General features: G+C 47.9%; 1 protein-coding gene across 2 annotated transcripts in view; it reads left to right on the top strand.

Moving 5' to 3' along the window:
* The first annotated feature begins 3,416 nt into the window (after positions 1-3,416).
* The window catches only part of LOC144173678 (very long chain fatty acid elongase AAEL008004-like), a 69,621-nt gene continuing 53,428 nt past the window's right edge, over positions 3,417-19,609 (top strand). The window contains exons 1-2 of one of the 2 annotated variants that reach the window (XM_077702002.1): positions 3,417-3,508; positions 7,223-7,411. The gene's annotated coding sequence lies outside the window, so the exon portion shown is untranslated. The remainder of the gene's footprint in view (positions 3,509-7,222; positions 7,412-19,609) is intronic. The other variant, XM_077702003.1, reaches the window with a different exon arrangement.

Here is a 19,609-nt window from a genome sequence, read left to right as displayed (position 1 = left end):
CTTGATGAGATAACTGGAATAGCTTGATTTTGCATGATTTGTAATGGGTTAAGTTGAGTGTCGTATGTATTGCCCCAGCATGAGATGCAATATGTAATACCGTAAAAACCCGCGTATAATACGAGGTTTTTTTCCAAATTTTACTATGTAAAATTTTTGCCTCGTATTATATGTGAATCCCAAAGTTTTCAGCCGAAAATTTGCACTTTCGGTTTTGGTTTCAGCGGAGGGTGGGCCTTCTTGCGGTGGCGTTAGCTGGCTGCTGCTTCTGTCAGCCGGCGCCATTTTGATTGTTTTGACCGCGCGAAGGATCGGCACGTTCCCCGCAACTCTATCACGATGTCGGGTGCACGAAGGCAGTATTCAACAGCAATAAAAATAAAAGTTATTTTATGTGCCGAGCCCATCAGTAATTGCGCCGCAGGACGGCAGTTCGGCGTCACCGAAGGCAGCATTCGCGGGTGGAGAAAGCAACAGGTGCTTGACTGGATAAAGTCTGTGTGGTGTCGGCGGCCTGGAGCACTGTTGGGGGTTCCCGTCAGCGCTCAAGTTGGACGCCTTTCGCTGCCACCTGGACGATGCCGTGAATAAGTTGTTGCGCGAACCCCGCATCGAACTCATTGTCATTCCAGGAGGAATGACATCCCAGCTGCAACCGCTAGACGTTTGCATCAACAAGCCTTTCAAAGACTGCATCAGGTCCTGCTACCAAGAGTGGATGAGGTCAGGAGACCCGTAAGTGACAGCTACCGGATGGCTGACGCGGGCTTCTCCAGCAGTGCTTTGTGTCTGGATCGCGGATGCGTGAGCCAGCATCCCAGAGGAGCTCGTCAGTCGCTCTTTTAAGAAATGCGGCATCTCGAACGCCCTTGATGGCACTGAGGACCACTTTCTGTGGGAAGACATTTCCAACAAGGCGACTTCAGAAGACAGCGGCAGTGAACCTGACGATGACTGAACGGACGTCGGGAGACAGTGCCAGTGAAAACTGACAATGACTGAAGGATAACTGCAGTGCAAATAAATGTTTTCTGTGCTCTTTACCTCGTATTACATGCGATGAAAACTTTTTTTTCTGATTTTGCTGTCCCCGAATTACACCTCGTATTATACGCGGGTCCGTATTATACGCGGGTTTTTACGGTATGTGGATGAGTAAATGAATAGTATAGTGACATTAGCGTTCAATGACTGACGAAAGGTCTTGCTTTAATGAGGATGGACATGCCATAAGCCATTTTTCTCTTTTCGTTAACAATATGATGATGATACTTGAAGTTTGAGTCAAGTAGGACGCCTAAAAATGAGGAGTATTCACTAGCGAAAATTAGCTGATTGTCATTGGTAACAGATGGTGTGGACGCTATGGCCCTTTGGTGGGAATGGACGACAAAGAACTTTGTTTTAGAAGCAGTAATTTTTAACTTATTAAGATTACACCACTGTAACACGTTACGAAGATCTACATTTAGTTTAGACGTTAGTGACGAAACAGTACTGTCATAGTTGTAGAGAGTGGTATCGTCTGCATATAATAGACATTTTAAAGAGGCAAGGCAATACGGTAAATCATTAATGTATAACAAAAAAAGTAGTGGCCCCAATATGGAACCTCGGGGTACGCCAATGTTATTTGTTCTAGCTTGCGAGTAGACGTCACCAACGGAAACAACCTGAATTCTATCTCGTAAGTAATTTTTAATGAGTAATAAAGGTGGACCACAAATTCCAAGCCATCCGAGTTTAGTAAAAAGGATAGAGTGATTGATAGTATCAAATGCTTTAGACAGATCGATAAAAACTGAACCAGCGTAGAAGCCTTCGTCAATAAATGATAAGTGGACAGAAGGAGCGGGAAATATTTGAAGCCTTTGAAATCAAAAAGACCGGAAACGCGTGTGTAAGCTAGCCGTCGGTTGCACTTCTGTAAAAAGAAATAGTGTACTTGTCATGAACATGTTACGCTGTAAATCCATGTGGTAGATTACGTTTTTGTCACGGGCTCTCATAATTCTTCGCGACATCTGTTTTTGTTGGGTTTTTTTCGTTGTTTGGTTCATCTATCTTATTCTATATATATGTTCCTGCTGCAATAAAGCGCTCAATTGTTCGTCAGCGCCTGTGTTTTGTAGTTCTTTACTTAGTCCTGCCGTTAGCGCTGTTTTTTCTTCGTAGCCTCATAAATTACTTTTCAAGAGTGTCAACTTGAAAGTCTGAAATGCAGCTTGCGATGGTTGACGGAGACTAGTTCTCGAGCTTTCCCGTCGCGTAGTCTTCGAACACGAAACGCAGCCAGGCTAGGAACTCTAGCCTGGCCGTGCACGAGAACACAACGATTACGCCGCTGTGAAAGCTCGGGCTAAGCCACCGAGAGAACAAGCTCGGTTAGTGGCCTGGGCAACGCACGATTCCTGGCAAAAAAGGGGTGCTTAGTTTCGCAAGCAACTTTATTTCCATTTTTTTTTCTGTAAAATTCAGCTTCCGTCGAAAAATTGGAAAGAATCTGGGGCAGTTGCAACGACTTCTCAAAGCTCTGCCGTTGCCTCGTTGTGAGAAGACTTCGCATGCCGTTATATGGAGGAATTTCTTGCATTCTTAACATAACGAATGCTCGTCAACAAATCTAAAAAGCTGACGTGAACGCCCTCTCCAGTTTTTTAGTGTTGTTTAAGATAACGGTCAATAGTCGACCAAATATATAAGTAGGAATACCTCTCACAAACAAGACACCACATAGGTGCCTTGTTGTTGAGCTTGGAACTGGTCGTTAAAGGTTAAAAGAGGACTTCAGGTAACCATCGAGTAAAGGGATGTCGCGAGAAATCTGAATACGCAAGGTTTGTTTGAAGGCCTGTTGGCAAATCAAGATTCTTGGAAGGAGCAGCCACGCTACGGCGCGTGCACTTCCTTGGGCGTTTTACGTTAGGCAGCAGGCACAAGTTCGTCGGAGGTTAATTTTCTTCAGGGTCCGATGCGAGTGCTCCGGACGGTGAAGTAAAGAATCTTGCTTGCCGCTCGTACATTTCACCGTTTTACAAGTGAAATGTTCCGGCGTCCTTTCTGTGCGGGTCGTCTTTATTGACGCCCTTTTCACGACGGCAGATTGAATAGTCTTTCTCGTTTTCAGAATCACCTTTTTATGTATGCTGGCGTTTGTGATGGGGCTTGGGTTAGCTCGTTGATTTAATTGCGGGCTAACCAATTGCAGAGCATACAAACTTGTCCCATTTTTCCGAGATTGCTTTCAAATGGCATCACGTAGAAAGCGCGTAGACGGCGCAGAAATGGCAGCGTAAGCGATTCACTCCACGTCTCGCCCAGAATCGAATCCATTGCGTGTGTAGTCATCATGGCCTTGGAAGGAGTAGCCTTCGAGAACGCGTGCGGCTTTTCCGCGTGGCTTCCCGCTTGGGGTATGGAAACGCACCCAGGTAGACGGCACCTGAGGACCTCGCCATTCGCACGTCGCACGAGGCACCTTCCACTCCGTAAAGCTGCAAATGCCCAGGTGTGGTATGATGGGCACCTGTTTCTAAGCGTTATGACTGTTGATTGATCACTTGATTGGTTGGTTGATTGATTGATTGATTGATTGATTGATTGATTGATTGATAAATTAATTAATTATCAGGTTTAACGCGCAGAAGCTGCAGCTGGGCTTTAAGGCGCGCAGTAATGGAGGACTCCGGATTTCTTCTGACCACCCGGGAATCTTACACGTGCGCCTAAATCTCGACGCACTGGCGTTTTCCCTTTTCGCCTCCATCTGAAAAGAAGCCACTGCGGTCGGGAATCGAACCCGCGTCCTCAGGCTCATCTGCACAACGCCTTAACCCCTGAGCCACCGCGGCGGGTTACTTTGTGACTGAGGCGCCGCCACTGGAACTATTCGCAATGCACAAACTTCGGCGAATGGTTGCGTCCTCGAGTGATTTTGACGTCGACTTTGCTGTGTTATTCGAAACAACTTCTACAATTGCACAGTTGGCAGCTTGCGAAGGACGAGCGATTCGGTTACCGCCGCAAGTATGCGTACAAGTTAGTTGGAACTCGTGGCTCTGCTACGCACCTAGCCTCCGTCCCTCGTTGTGTCTTTTCCCGCGTATCAGAAAGCATCACAAGCCCAGTGTTTGGGCGAATACTATCTGTGACTAAGAAGTGAGTTCTGAGGGATAACCAGGCAAAGCATGCTGGTAGAATCTTCATTTGAAATTTGGTTTTCCTCTATTGAAGTGAATGTATTCGTGAGGCCGAGATTGTTTGGATATTTTGAAGTCAACTCACGGTGTGTTCGTATAAGAGTGCCTTATTTTCCCTCTTGTATTTAAGTGGTGTGAGCTGACCAAGGGTAGTGAAACTGTCAATTTCTTAAAGCGATCGAAACGCATGTAGGACAACTGGCTTATCGCTGTGGTGCTACAGACCTCTCCAAATACTCTTCGATATAACGTACACTCCTGCGTGCTCTCCTCTTCGCTCCGTGTATGTGTGCTTTCGAACGTTGTGCACCCTGTAACTTGAAGAGGCCATGCGGACAACCATAAATTTTGCCCAGCTTCAAATAATTACCGTTTGGTGACTCAATCGGCTCCATTCTAGCCACGACGGACGCTTTTGTATCCGAAAGAATGCCAGAAATATTGAAAAACTCACATTTCGCGACACAGTGACGTAATATCACCAGGAGTGACCTACTATTGGCCAGAACAACATCATCGTGTTATCACTATTTCAGCTGCACGCTATCATTCAAGCGACATGTTCCGATGGATCCAGAGAGCCCACTACGATTGCGGATGCATGTTCCTTGGCGGTGGATTAGATCGGCGGCCGCCATATCTACAAACTAGATTCTGTGGCGTCATAGAGATAATCGCCCGGAAGTGGCCGGAGAGTCGCCATTGCTTCGCGTGTTTTCTTTAATATATCTAGTATTTTTTTCAGGTCTGTGGTAACATTGGTGTCCATTTTGGAGGGCAAAGCAGTTTTTTTTACAAAACTCGACCTTTATTTCGTCTCGATGGCTCAGTTAAAGCACAGTTGAAGAACAATGACATAAGGCGCCCAATTTCATACAATATACCGCCACGCCCAGTCTTGCGTTATGTGTCTCCTCCTGTACAAGCAAAAAACGAATGTAATTCTTTGCCTTGAAACGTTGGGACGTTAACAGATGTTTCGGCTTTTCAAACGGCGCTCCTTGTCTTTCAAACTACTCAAAAAAAATATTTTTATTTCCCTTTGCATCCTGCTTTCTTTCTATTTTTAAGGCTGCACCAATGACTGATCTTGTCTGGGCGATATTACGCCGCTTGGTATTGGTCACTATGCAGTCTGGTATTTATTTACAAAGTCTACTGCTGTACCTTGCCATTAACGGTGTAAATCCTGAGTAGTTATTGTATTTCCATTGCATTTGAGATGCGAGCGCATCTCATTCACTCGCCTTGTCCCTGCATCCATCCGGCGTTGTCGGCGTTGCCGGCGTCCACCACTCCCCCATTCTCCTCGCCGCGCCAGCTGCGCTCTCCGCCGCTCACCCCCTCTCCTCTCCGACAGCGAACACTCTCTCACGAGAGGCATTGTATTGGATTGGATAGGATTGGCTTGGCTTGGCTTGGCTTGGATTTGGATTGGATTAAAGTGGATTTTGTTGGATTGTGTTGCGTCATAGCCGCGGCAGACGCACTGGCGCCGGCGCGTCCCCTCACCGTTATGCGCGCTATAAAACGCGGTGCCTGCGCCGCTCCCCTCCATCGTTCCAGCGCCGTTCCTCCGCTGTCCAACGCTGCAACGTGAACCCCCTATGCGTCGCATCTACACAGGGGTTCCCGCGAGGGGAGGTGGGAGTTTTGTTCTTTTAACGGCTATGAATACGTATTTTTGTTGTGTTTTACCTCCGTCCCCCTATCTTATGCCCCCTTGGGCCACTAGGGTACATAAATAAATAAATAAATAAATAAATAGATAAAAATTGAGTGGGAGTGGGAGAGTGGGAGTGTGGAACTCATGAGTTCCACACTCCCACGAGTGTAAAAGCGAAGCCAAATTACTCTTTCAAGATAACCTGGTTCACTGCCCAAAACCTCCGATCTCGTGCGAGGCGCGTGTTCTGCGTTGTTGTCCGCTGCCTGTGCATTTGTGTGCCTGTTTGAGAGAGAATAGGGAAAGTAAACAGATCAAATAAATGGCTGTAGTATACCAACCAGCCCACTCGTGTCGGGCTTTATATTTCCGATTCGACGAAAGTAACCTGCATTCGTTGTTTCCTAGACGCTAACCAAAATGTGCGGTACCTATTACCGAGTGCCGAGTGCAGGTACGCGTGTTTTAGGCGCAAGAATAAGTTGCTATGCAAATACGTAGATGGTGACTGGTCGTCCGAGAACGCATGATTTGTCGTCGCTTCTATAGGTTAGCGAGCTTGTACGGCGAAAGAAGCCCTTCTTGTACGTCCACGTTATCAATGAGTCCAATTCGAGCCTATCAGCAGGTCACATTAGGAGCTCTGGTCCCGCTACGGGGGTTCTTGACGCTCGTGAAAAAGTTTCCAGCACTCCTGTAGGTATGCTTCTTTTCCCACGGCTGCGTAGATCAATTTCTGATCTAGTAAATCAGTGTTTAAAACACCAATTGCCATTCCACTCTGTGAAGGTGAATGACCAGCGGAGCTGCATGTGGCTCCGTTGAGCGGGGCGCATTCAAATGGGAGCACGAAAGAAAACGCATTTGTTTGTCATTTGCGATTGAGCATACTTCCTAGTTCATTAGCTAAATTAGGTTTGCACGGTTTGCAACTTCTTATAGAGGAGAAACACCCGGCTGCCAGTTTGCCTCTTATAGAAGCCCGCGTATTCAGAGCAGCCGGGAATTCTGTATCGTTTCCAACTTCATTCTGAACTAATTAGCACACGTAAATGAAACTCGACATAATGTTAGAGTCGTTCTGTTGGCCAGTTTTATTGTTATCGTTTTTCAACATGCGTATATTAGTAGTTTGTCGACGCTACTTCCCGTCGACCCACGCACTTCTGGTCAGCATTTAACCTATGGCAGCCCCGCTGTAAAAATATTTACGTCCATTTGCTGCAGTCTCCTTGCAGAAGGAGCGACGAAACAGTACTGCCCGTGTTTCCTTTCCACAGAGAGCAAAGAGAAATGCGGAAATCAAACTGGCCCGTTGCGGTGGTCGACAGCTCGCCAAACGTTTTTTTTTTTTCAGATTTCGTGGGAACCGCCCACGACCGACACCTCTCCTGGCGGCATAACCAGGATCTCCAGAGTCACGCAAACTCACATGAACGGCCGCACGTCACCGACCTACTTTGGTGTTGTAATTTGTGCGCTTGCTCTCTCACGAGCCGATTGCTTCCCGAGGCACTGCGCACCTGTCCGGCCGTGTGTATAAATGGTAAGAACGGCTCAATTAGGGGGCCCTGTGTCTGCAAGGGGGCACTGCGCCAGACACGGGGTTGCTCTCGGAGCTAATGCCGGCGTACTTCCTCCCCAGCGATGGAAACCAAACAAGCAACGCCACGTGCGAGAGAAATGGGGCGTGATGGGGATAAATGGTCTCTTATTTTGCGTCGACTGGCGGGGGTGAACGTGTATCCATACAGGGCGAGGAACGCTTTGTTGTGTATACTACGCTGTTGCAGATCGTAACGGATGTCGCCAGTCATACAACAGAAAAGAATCGACACGTGTCTGCTTATCATCATCATCACCAGCATATTACGCCCGCTGCAGGGCAAAGGCCTCTCCCATACATCTCCAACTGCCTGGGTCCTGTGCTAACTGCGACCAACTAATCCCCGCAAACTTGTTGACCTCATCTGCCCATCTAACTTTCTGCCGCCCCCTGCCACGCTTGCCTTCTCGAGGGATTCACTCTGTTACCCTTATGACCAACGGTTATCTTGCCTTCGCATGACATGCCCTGCCCACGTCCATTTCTTCTTAATTTCCACTAATATGTCCTTAACACGCGTTTGTTTCCTGACCCACTCTTCTTGTGCTTTAATGTTGCACATACCACCTTTTGTTCCATTGCCAGCTGAGTCGTCCTTCATTTAAGTTGAACCCTCTTAATGAGCCACCAAGTTTCTGCCCCGTAGTTGAGTACCGGTAAGATGCAGCTGTCATACACTTTCTTCATCAGGAACAACGGTAGGCTCCCATTCATTATCTGAGAATGCCTGCTGAATGCACTCGACCCCATTCTTATCCTTCTAATCATCTCTGCCTCACTGTTGGGACCCGGGGTCACAACTTGGCCTAAGGTGATATATTCGCTTACCATTTCCACTGCTTCGCCACCGATCTGAAACCGCTGAGCTGTCCCCAGGGTATTGAACATTATTTTAGTTTTGTGCGTATTAACTTTCAGGCCCATGGTTCTACTCTGTTTGTCTGTTGCGGTAAGCATGCGTTGCAGTTCTTTCCCCGAGTTAGTTAGCAAGGCAGCGTCATCAGCAAATCTGAGGTTACTGGAAATACTCCATCAACCCTTCCTCCCAGCTGTTCCGAATCCAATGTTCTGAACCTGAATGTTCTGAATCCGTATCTGCTCACTTCGTTGCAAATATCGAAAGACGACACTTCCGCCGCCCCTGCCACGTGACTTCCCCTCCTCCCTGTGCTTCGACCTCTCACGCTCTTCCCCTCCCGTCTCGCTCATCCCACGATCAACACGGGGGATGTGTGCTCAATTCAATTCAATTTTGCCGCTTTTCACACGCCACCTATCGTAACCGTTCCTTACTCTAGGAACTGTAATGCTGTCACCAAGTCTAGTCTCGGTTAGAGTGTACTAGAAGAGAGAGGTGTGTCATTTGGGGCCGATTAGGGGGGTCCCTTTTGCAATGAAAATTTCTGCTGAGGAACTCCTGTTGTAAGCAGCGCCCCTGCCGGCCGCTTCTTAGCAGTTGCTTCCGAAATTTTGTTTGTTAAATGATCCCTTATTTATTGTGCTTAGTAGTCCTATTTCTTTATTTCTTGATATAATGTTTTCTAAAACCTGTCAGAACACTGTTTGGTTTGCATTAAAAACCTATAGGCGGCGCTGGATGCAATAGGAGTTCTCTGGGGTATGCCTGCGCTCCATACAATTTTTTTTTTCATCGCAAAAGGGACCCGCGCTCTCAATTGGTTTTTTCTCCGAATGACACACCTTACATTCTAGTACACTGTAGCTCGGGCGTGAGCTATGTTTGTCTTTTAGGGTCACAATATTGTTTTCACTGCATATTTTTTGATATTTCCGCTCGCAAATATCAACCGCATCGCTATTTTAATTTAATGAACAACTTCAAGCACTAGTATTTATGCCTAAATTAAAAAATGTCGGCTCGCTTTTTTTTTGTTTTTTTGTGTGGACAGAGTTGAGAAGCGTAAATTTACAGATGTAGTGATTTGGAAGCGTTTTTCGTTTATGAACTCCTTTCACGTATCTTTTATCTCCCAGCAAGGTGGTTCAATCGAGTGACCGGCAGACATACAGAAGGAGACCAAAATTTTCGGGTTTAAGCAGCCAAAAAAGGCTACGTATAGTCTCAGAAGTTGATTGATTGATTGTGGGTTTTAACGCGCCGACGCAACGCAGGCGATGAGGCGCCGGAGCCCGGAACCGGAGCCCTCCACTACAGCGCGCCTAATCGCCTGTGTAGCGCCGGCACGTTAAACCTCACAATCATTCAATCACGCAAGCAGAGCGTCGCATGATGAACAGCCATGATAAGCATGACAACGACAACGACGTTAGATCGGGCCGATTGCAATTACCAACTCGCTCGCTCAAGTGATTTATCTCTACTCATGCGTCCTTTTGATTGCGCCCTGAAGCTGTAGGTATGGTTGTGACCACGGAGCAAGATATAAAGAGGAGCGCCGACTGTGGCCCAGAAAAAATCTTTTGCTCGGGCCGATAATGTCCACGCGCCGCCGGCCGCCCAGCTTTCCCTTTCCTCTCTTCCTCCTTCGTTCGCCCTCTCGTCGCTGTGCCTCTGTACATGGCTCTTCCCTTCTTCGCTCTCCCCAGAGGCATCTTTTCTTGCGCAGCGACGTCTGCCTTATGCCTGTCCTACTATGCAGGAGGCATGCGTGCACGCGCGGACTTTAAACACCCGTGCGCGGCCGCAATAAACGGCGCAGATAAGCGCACGCCGCCGCATACATGGCAATCGCTTATTCCCGGAATGTTAAGTCTGACATTATGAATATCCACTAAAAATATTGTACTAACCCAGCACATGTAAGACGCAACTGAACGACGACGACTTCAGAAGCACCAAAGAATGAGCAAGAGTAATATGGAAAGCCACAACATAGTCTAGCGTGATTCTGCTTACGACGAATCGATGCAGCGCAAAGGTTACCCTCTGTTGTTATCCCGCTCTCCGGCCGCGTGCTTAATTATTTATGCTGCTTCTGCGCACGAACAACGCTTACGAGGGTCGCCCGGAGACTCCATCGGCAAAGGGCAATGATGCACATTTCTGTGCCAATGACTGAATTGGACGGCTGCCCTGTTGTATCAACTGTACAAAAACACTGTCAGCTTGATAAGGAACCCAAGAATATCAAACGCATACTTCATTTTAACTCATGCCGCAACTTACCGCCCGATGTTCACTGTCGCTCTACGGTCGTGTTATCTCGTCGATAACACCGCGATCTTCAAATAAAATGCTTCGATTTGTATGGCTGCAATTTTTTGGCCTACCAGGGTTCCTGGCGTTTTTTTTTTCGTTAAGCGACTGACCAGCAAAACAACCGGCTCGTTAAACCTTTTCTTGAAATGAAGGCTCGCGAAATGAAGGCTTGTGAAAAGACCGCACTGTCAGGGACTTGATCTTGAGCAGATTGCTACGTCGCGGGCAGTCGCGGGTGATGTTATCGCATTTCTGTTCTTTTCTGATGAGCATGTAAGTGCCGGCCCGTGTTCTAGGCGCACTCTGTTTTGGACGCAAGTTGCAGAACTGCGAGAAAGCTGAGGGAACTTTTATAATCGCCAGTGATCAGCACCAGTTACTCCTTTCGCCTTTTGTAAAACCTGTTAAAACAGAGCCGAATTGGTATTCCCAAATTTACAAAACGGAGCCACATTTTCGGCAAGCACCGCGCAAAAGGTAGTGTTTGTATAGCAGCCATATGTTTGTATGTGGTCTCTATATTTTGTTTTCCCAACATGGAAACCAATCCTTAACGTATCTTTGCCGTACGGCCACTCAATTCCTTCGGGTCCGGGTTACCCGGAAGGTGCTGTCGAACAAGTTAATCAACTGTGCGAAGGAGGCACGCAATGAACGCGAAGCGGCGCCAAAGCAGGCCCAAAGCAGTCCGTGCCCAAAACTACCGTCGCCGTAGCAGACGACAGAGCCGACGGAATGCGTTCCGCCAACTCGCCCGTCGGCGCACGGAGAACGCCGGCCGCTTAGGCGCCGCCGGCTAAGGTCTCTTTCGCTGCGCCATCTACATTGTGCTCCGCGAGTTATGGACATTAAGAGCCCGCCGGAGAGAGCGAAGTCGTCTATGTGTGCGTCATTCTTTCCGTCAATTTCTAGATAACATCCACTTGGCACATCCGGCAGCCAGCAGGTGCCTCAAAAAGCAACGCACTCCTTTGAGCTTTTTCCTAACAGGTTTATTTACTGATCGCTTTATATCGCGTTCTATTATGACTCATTTATTCCCACCCTTTCCGCCTACCCAACCGTCTTCGCTTACTTCACTTTCTTTTTAATTTTTAACGGCTTCTGATACTCTGCTTGTCCCAGCGATCTGCTTGTAATAACGCGATTTTACGCACGCTTTGAAGCTGGCTTTAAAGTCGCGGTAAGAATCGATAAAACGTTTGCACAACAATGTTTCACGTGACTTTCAGAACTACTGACGCCAAATTTCGATTTCTAAAAACTTTTGTGGGTCTACTCCGGAGGATGCCATGATGCATTTCGGCGATTACAGGCGTCAAATTTCGCGTGGGACCAATTTTAAATAGGTATCTTTATCGCAGTTTTCAAACGGCAGGAAACAGCTCGGATCAGCCGTGTTGTGACGCCACCTGGCCACTCGGGAGATGTGTGACGTGAAAGCTTCACGTCAGTCTAACCACTTAGCGACACAGATAGCAGTCGGGATAAAAGATCAATAATTCCAAGAGCGAGGGGAAGCTGTCTTAGTTCATATATATTAACGTTCGAATTAAGAAAACCAACAACACTACACCGAGATTAGAAGCAGTAAGGCATGCTATTAGGTCGATGCGTGATAAAATCCCTCATTGGAGTCCGAATGTCGTCCTTGAAGGCGACTGCCAGCGCTTTTTGCTCTAACGAGTGGCGGAAGGGCTATTATTGGTATTTTGTAAAACAAGGTGGCTCGGGTGGTATTCGAAGCGGCCGTGACTTCTGCCGCGGACAGCCGCCCCCGTGCTTCGTCCTTTCCCCCCTCGTCATCAGGGGCAGAGACAGATTCTGCTCTTCTGACTGAGAAATGATGTCATCATCTGTCCGATAATCATATATTACACCAGGGCACTTGTACCAACATCAGGTAGTCGGAAAAGAACACTAGGGTTTGTAACGCTTTTCCTGGAATTTTACCTGAAAAATCGGTTTCGCATAATTTTACTTAATATTTGCATTATTATCTTATCATTATCTCTATTCTGTAAGCAACGCAGTCGCGTGTAAGGCGAGAGATTGCGTTCCTGTGGTGTGCCTACTGCTATACCGCCGGCGCTCTGGCCCTTAGTTCGAATTATCCGTGAGGGGCGTACCCGCGGTAACGCGCTTTTTAATACTTGGACGTCTACAGAACTTGGCCGCACCAAATCGCACAGTCTGAACTATCGACAAATTCGAATGGTTGAAGCTCTAATCAATAAGCTTTCACTGTAAACCGAGAAGTCCGCGCACGGCATGAATGACAACACCAAGCAAACATTTTGGCAGGGTACTTGAGCAAAACGCGTTGTTCGGCGAGTTGTCTCGTGCTGACAGTGCGGCTTAGCGCAAAGGCGAGGCCGGTCTCGCCTCGTCACCGTCTACGTCTTATTTGCGCTAAGCCTTCCTTTCAGTTGGCAGAACTTGCGGCGTCTTATGTCCCGTTTCGCCCCGCGCAGCCGAGTCCCTGGGCAGTTTGAGACCGGCTGAATGCGGCGAGACTACATTTTAATTGAGCTACGGGGGAAGCCGGTACAAGTGCTCGTCAACGGCGGTCTGTGCGCTCTGAAGCAAGCACAAGGCCAACGTGTTGCTTGCATGGAGAGGAGCGTAAAGTCATGCCATGGGTGGCCCTGTATTTCACAAACGGCCCATCGTCCGTTTAAGCCTGGCGTTTTAGCGTCTAATATAACAGATGTGAATCACTGAAAAAAAAAAAAAGAGCTTTGGTGACAGCATTAAAGCGTGCTTTTGGGCCAGTTGGTCTTCGATTTCAGAGTGGAAGTCGCAAAATTTTGGCGAAGGAACTTATTTCAGCCTATGGCTGCAAAGCAGCAGCAAAAATTAAAAGCGGTTGAACAGGCATTAATTGCGCTTTGAATGAGGCAGTGAGGGTCAAAAACTGAAGTGTCTTGTTTTAGCTGAGCGCTTTCACTGCAGCGACTGGTCGCAAAAAGTTAAAGAATGAAAAAAAAAAACTTCCACAGCATGTCAATGGGCTTTTAATTGAGTCGCCCAGAGGACACTGCGTATAAAAAAGCGCCTGGTATATCCCGGTTGTTGCCAGTAGGCAGGCGCTTTTTTAAATGCTTTTGCGCCCTTTTTTAAAGCTAAGCTCTTAATGAGCGCTCGTGTTGTGTTCTCCTCTCCTTCTTCTACAGTTCGCACTCTTTTATCATTATAAATACCGGTTAAGCGCCACGCAACGTTCACTGTCGTGCTCCTCCACGTCATGGCCATGCATGGACGTCCTCTAGGTAAATCTTTTTCGCATCTAGATCTGATCTCGCAAGAGTAGTCCGCAACTACTGTGTTATCGATCGTCCATGAGACGTCTTGATACCCGCCGATAGCCTCGTCACGATAGGTGTTCGCAGGACACCATTACGTTCGAAGCTCTCGTACGTGAGCTGCGTCACCCTTTCGTTTTGTGGCCGCTCCTAAAGGAGCATCCATGAATTGTAAGCTTCGGTTCTAGTTCAGTCGGTCCTCGAACAGTCCGTGCGCTGAATCCGAGCATCCAGGGGACGAAGCAAACTTTTTTCTATGGTTCCTTAATGACACTCGTTCCAACGAAAGCAACAGCAATGCAATATAATTTACTGCGAATTCATTTTAAATACTTTATAGTGCCCATATTCGACGCCGATGAATCGCACGTTCCGATATCGAATCGCGTTGCGACGACATCGCCGCGACCCGCAGCCCATGACAAGGATGACGACACACAGATAAGTGACGCACAACGAGAGGTGCACAAATAGGTCTGAACAACAAGGCTGATTCATGCACGTGGCTCTATTTTGAAGAGTACACACGTTGGATAATATTGATTCGTATATCCTATGGCCTATAATTTCTTCTAAGCAAGCATGAAATACGAACTAATTTTTCCCGTGCATACCCTCGGTAGTGCACCTGAAAGTCGCCATTTGATAAAGCCGAGTAATTTCAAGAATTTCTAATTTATCTCAAGAAGGAAGAGGAGGAATAAAATTTATTTCTGCATTACTTCTCGAGTAGTGGCAATGGGGGGTCTCCTCGGCCCAGAAGTCCCTGGGCGGTCGCTGTCAGGCGGGCCGTTTCAACCAGCCGAAGCTGATCGCCGGTGTCCGGGCTGGCTAGCATGCCTTCCCACTGCTCATGCTTGGGGGAGGGAACGGGGGGAGGGATGGTGCGTGGGAGCACGCCCAAATCATGTGGTAGAGTGTGCAGGGTTGGGGACAGCACTTGCAGGTGGCGGAGTAGGACGTGGGGTGGATGGCGTGGAGGAGGGTGCCGTGCGGGTAGGTGTTGGTTTGAAGCCGGCGTTAGGTGGTGGATTCTTCCTTAGTCAACTTGCCGTTGGGTGGGGGAAAGATGCGGCGTTCGAGGCGGTAGTGTTCGAGGATGTCTTTGAATTTTTGACGTACAGAATGCTGTGCTTCGGGACGGTGACGCTGGAGTGTTGGAGGGGAACGCCCGGTAGATATGCGCGCGGGCGGCAGCATGAGCCGCCTCATTCCCCTCCGGGGACTAATGTCCCGGAGTCCAGAGAATGAACAGGTAAGGAGGGGTTAGGGATGAACTGTAGGATGCGGATGGCTAAGGGAGCAGTGTGACCGGCAGCGTAATGGCGACAGGCAGCTTGCGAATCTGCGACTATGGTGATAACGCCTTGAGATGTAGTGGCCGCGAGGGATATTACGATTTCCTCTGCAGTTGTGGAGTCGTTGCCAATTACTGTTGCGGAAGTCAGTTCATTTCCTCGGTGGTGTACTGTACAAATTGCGAAGGCTGGTTTATCGGCATATTTGGCGGCGTCAACGTAGCGGGTGTCTCCTGGCTTGACTTGAAGCATCTTGCGAAGCATTCGAATCCGGGCTTGTCGGCGATCCTGGTTATGAAGGGGGTGCATAGGGGGTAATTGGAAAATAATGGGAGAGGCCTTTGCCCCGCAGTGGGCGTAGATAGGCTGGTGGTGGTGATGATGATGATGATATTCTTGGGAATTGGGGCGACGCAGACGCAATCGCGTAGTTGCAGAGGGATGCGTTGGCGGGGGTGATGGGTGGCAGGTAGTTGGTAGCCAAGGCGACGGAGGAGGTGACAGCCAGTGTGTGAGAGCTTGAGCCGTTCAGTCTGGTTGACATGATGGGCCTCTCGAAATTCGTTCCAGGTGTTATGTATGAAGTCCCATCTGTAGTAATTTGGCAGTGGAAGTTGTCGGCGGTAGCCCTAGGTCTTATTCATAGGCTTGCCGGATTATTATGTCGAGTTGTTGGATTTCACTATTTTTGAGTTCCGTATGTGATGCGGCTAATTAGTGGGGCTTGAGTGAGGCACACGAGGTCATTTTGTTTCAGTCCTTGTGGACGATTAGTAATGCGTTTGATCGGGTGCGTGATTTGTAATAGCGTTTCTTGTAATTTATGAATAGTAGAAATGCCTCCGGCGTCTGATTGGATAGTAAGTCCCAGAACACGAATTGTAGGGGTGGTTAGGATGGGAGCGCCATGTAGGCTTAATTGTGGGTCTGGGAGAGGTTGTCCTTTGCGGCCTTGCATGCGTTTTTGGAGGACGAGAAGGGCAGATTTTTCTGGTACACAATTGAGGCCGCGGGCTGTAAGGTAGTTGTCGGTGGTGTCAATGGCTTCTTGAAGGGCGTCTCGTTGATCCCCAATCGAACCCCCTGTGGTCCAAATAGTGAGATCGTCGGCATAAAGTGCGTGTTGTATATGTGGAATTTGTTTTAGAAGTGGCGGAAGTTGTAGGAGGGTAAGAATAAAGAGGAGTGGGAAAATGACTGATCCCTGGGGTGTACCACGCGGTCGGGCACAAAAGAAGACGGATCGGATGGAGCCGAGGTTGAGGTTGGCTGTGCGATCGGTAAGAAAGTTTTGTATGTAATTGTATATGCGTGTGCCGCAGTTAGTTAATTGGAGTCCTTCGGTATAGCCTGATGTGATACATTGTCAGAGGGAGGGAATTATTGTATTCTCGCGTTCGGCGCCTAAATTTGTCTTACAACCTTGAGGGCATCATATCAAGTAAAGTACTTTAACCGGCTCAAACTTTATTCATGTGCACTAGAACTATATAATAAACGGAACCCTTCCGCAATTTTTTGGGATTTCTTTATTTTTTTAACGTTTTCAGATTAAAACGTTCTACGTGTCGCTTGCTTTCTGTCCGAGCACAGGCGGCACTAGCAATACGTCCCCATAAACTTAAACGTTTTTTTCATGCAGTATACTCGTTCGAAGTGAAGTTTTATAATAGAAATAGGGTTGAGTAGTGTATTTATCTCAACAACGCTCTTAGCGACCCCATTTTGGGGGTAATTACTAGTGAAATAAAAGCTAGTTTCCGTCTCGATTACACACGCCTTATTCAAGACGACAGCCTTTCTTGGCCTACTTGAACGCAAAAATTTCCGTCTGTCTGTCTGTCTGTCTGTCTGTAACTCGGTTCAACCACCCGACCAAAGTGAAACACTTGCTGCACAATAGGTTTATATACCCACAGCCAAATCTAAACTTCCAAGTCCCGTGGCAATGTTCATGCTTGTCAACATCGTTGAACATGAAGAAAAAACTACGCAAATATAAGGCAGAAAACCAATACATACTTATGTTGGCAGTGTTCCTTTATAACAAATTCATGGGTGCTTGATTTTTGCGATACCAAATAAAATACTGCATCCACTGCATAAAAATTCACTCCTTGGCCTGCTGTCGCCCGCAACACTATACGCCTCGAGCGCGGCCTGTAGGGGCGCCACTGAAATCCCCCTAGCGGCCCGTTTCGAAAGCAGGCGCGGGAGTTCATGCCCGGCTCCCCAGTGCCGCCGCTGCTTTTGCGGCACGTTCACGCCTGATATTTACCGTTTGCGGGCGTTTGAAATCAGTGTTTATGTGGAGCAGTCCCTCTGTTCGCAAATGGGGTGTGTTTACGAGAGTATAAATGTTTCTGGCGCGACCTTAGTGTGGTATATTCGATCTGTATAAGCGTCAGGTGTGTGTCACAGGCCAGCGTTGTGGAACCGGCGTATGATGGAGCCGATTGTAGTTACATTGACCTGAATTTACTAGCAGTGTCTCCATAACCACCGGGTCCTAAGATGTTCATAATACGAATATACACTACGATTTAAATCGGTTTTGTTCGCAATCAGCGGAGCACTCATACCTGACAGCACGCCAGTTACGTTTGCCAATAATATACCTCAGATATTGATCACCACCATTTACAAGCCAGTCTGTGTTAATTTCGGGAATATTCAACAAAAGTACGATGGTCAATGCATAATTATACTCGGGGATCAGCACACGACAGAGTCGTCTTGTCGTGAGGTGAGCGCCTGCAAACATTCATCTGCTACATATATCCTTTGCGAGCAGCGCGGAGACGGGCTTAGAATATAATCCGCGTCCGCGACTATATCGTCATATTTGGCACAGGGAGCCTGCAGAATAAAGCAGAAACTGAAATCAGAGGGCCTTATCACATACCACATGTGCACTCTTCCAACGACACCTTTTATCGCTTGTTGAACAGCCTACCCGGTATACTTCCAAAGATGCGTCCGCCGTGTGATCAGCTGTTCGTTGAAGTAGAAAAACAAAAGGAAAGTGAACGCGACATTTGTGTGTGATTACTAAAACGTTCATTGCTTGATTCCGCTCCGCATTTTGTACACAGCGTCCCCCCCCCCCCCCCGCTCACCGACGTCTCGCGAAATAGCAGTGCATTTCGCGTATAGGTGGTCTAGTGAACCCTACCTGGCTTACGTTTCGACGAACGTCTTTAGCATGTCAGAAGCTGTGCTGTTTTTTTTTTCATTTCCGTTATAGCTATTATGTTTCTTAATTCCGCGCTTGCACAACATTTATTTTTCCGTGCTTTCATTAACTTGCCTAGGTTCTTGCTATATGGCGTGTGTGGGCACATATTTAACGACGCACAGGCTTGGAATATACTTAAGATTTTCGCAGGGTTTATATCTTATAAAAGGCATAAATAATTGTCCTGGATTGGGTAATCACATCCCCGAAACATATTTTTCTGCGACGTATGTACTCGAAACGAAGCCGCATTCGTTGTCCACGCAGCAAAATAAAGCCAACCTTTCATTGTGCCAGTATCAGGTCTAAACGAGGCGACAGTAGAATTCATTTGTGCCTGATGTTTTGGAGGTGACAGGGGTGATACGTTGCTGCCGTCGCCGACGCCCGCAAGAGCGGCGACGATGCGCGCAGAACCGCGTCCCCGGGTAGCTATTGCATGCGATCGCGTACTCTACAAAGACGCAGCTGCTTTTTAAGTGACCTAAACGTACTCTTTGCCTATAGACGTCACTATAACAAGTTTTTTTAGGGCGCGGAAAGGCGAAAAGAAGCGAAACAGAACCAAAACACGGCACGAGCCCCTATCAGGCACGCAGTGCAAATCCCGTCAACACCGCGGAGAAGCGGCGGCAGGCGGCGCAGCGATCGCGAAGCTCGAGGCGTATATCTTCTAGCAGCATTTGAAGAAATCAAACGGAAACAGTAAGGAAAGGTTCCACTAGATAGATTCCACGTCCCGCTTGGAACGCACGTAGAGCAGGGAAACGTGGGTCTACAAACGTTAAAGTAGGGCGCCTCGATTCACGCGCGTGTGCGCCGTACGGCAGCGCTGGCATCGAGGCACCCGGCCTGGAGGAGTGGAACGCGGTAAATTTAAAATGATTTAAGCAAACCTCTAGAGTGTTTACCTTCGGAGGAGCGTGACGGGAGAGGGACAGCATGAGATGGGAGCTGGAAAGCTAAGGAAGGCATTTACTTGCAAATCTTAGGAAGACTGCCGTCTTTCGTCGACATTTGCAATGAAAGCAGCAAATACGCAACCAATTTTTTCGCGCTTTATGCTTCAGCCCTGTATCGGCGTAAAATCGAAACACCTTCTGCCGACACGCTTAG

The sequence above is a fragment of the Haemaphysalis longicornis genome, unplaced genomic scaffold (genome assembly GCF_048455015.1).
Source record: "Haemaphysalis longicornis isolate Haplotype H1 unplaced genomic scaffold, Haemaphysalis longicornis Haplotype H1 scaffold_3, whole genome shotgun sequence".
Classification (NCBI taxonomy): Eukaryota; Metazoa; Arthropoda; class Arachnida; order Ixodida; family Ixodidae; genus Haemaphysalis; species Haemaphysalis longicornis.
This window is presented reverse-complemented; position numbering and strand designations above follow the sequence as displayed.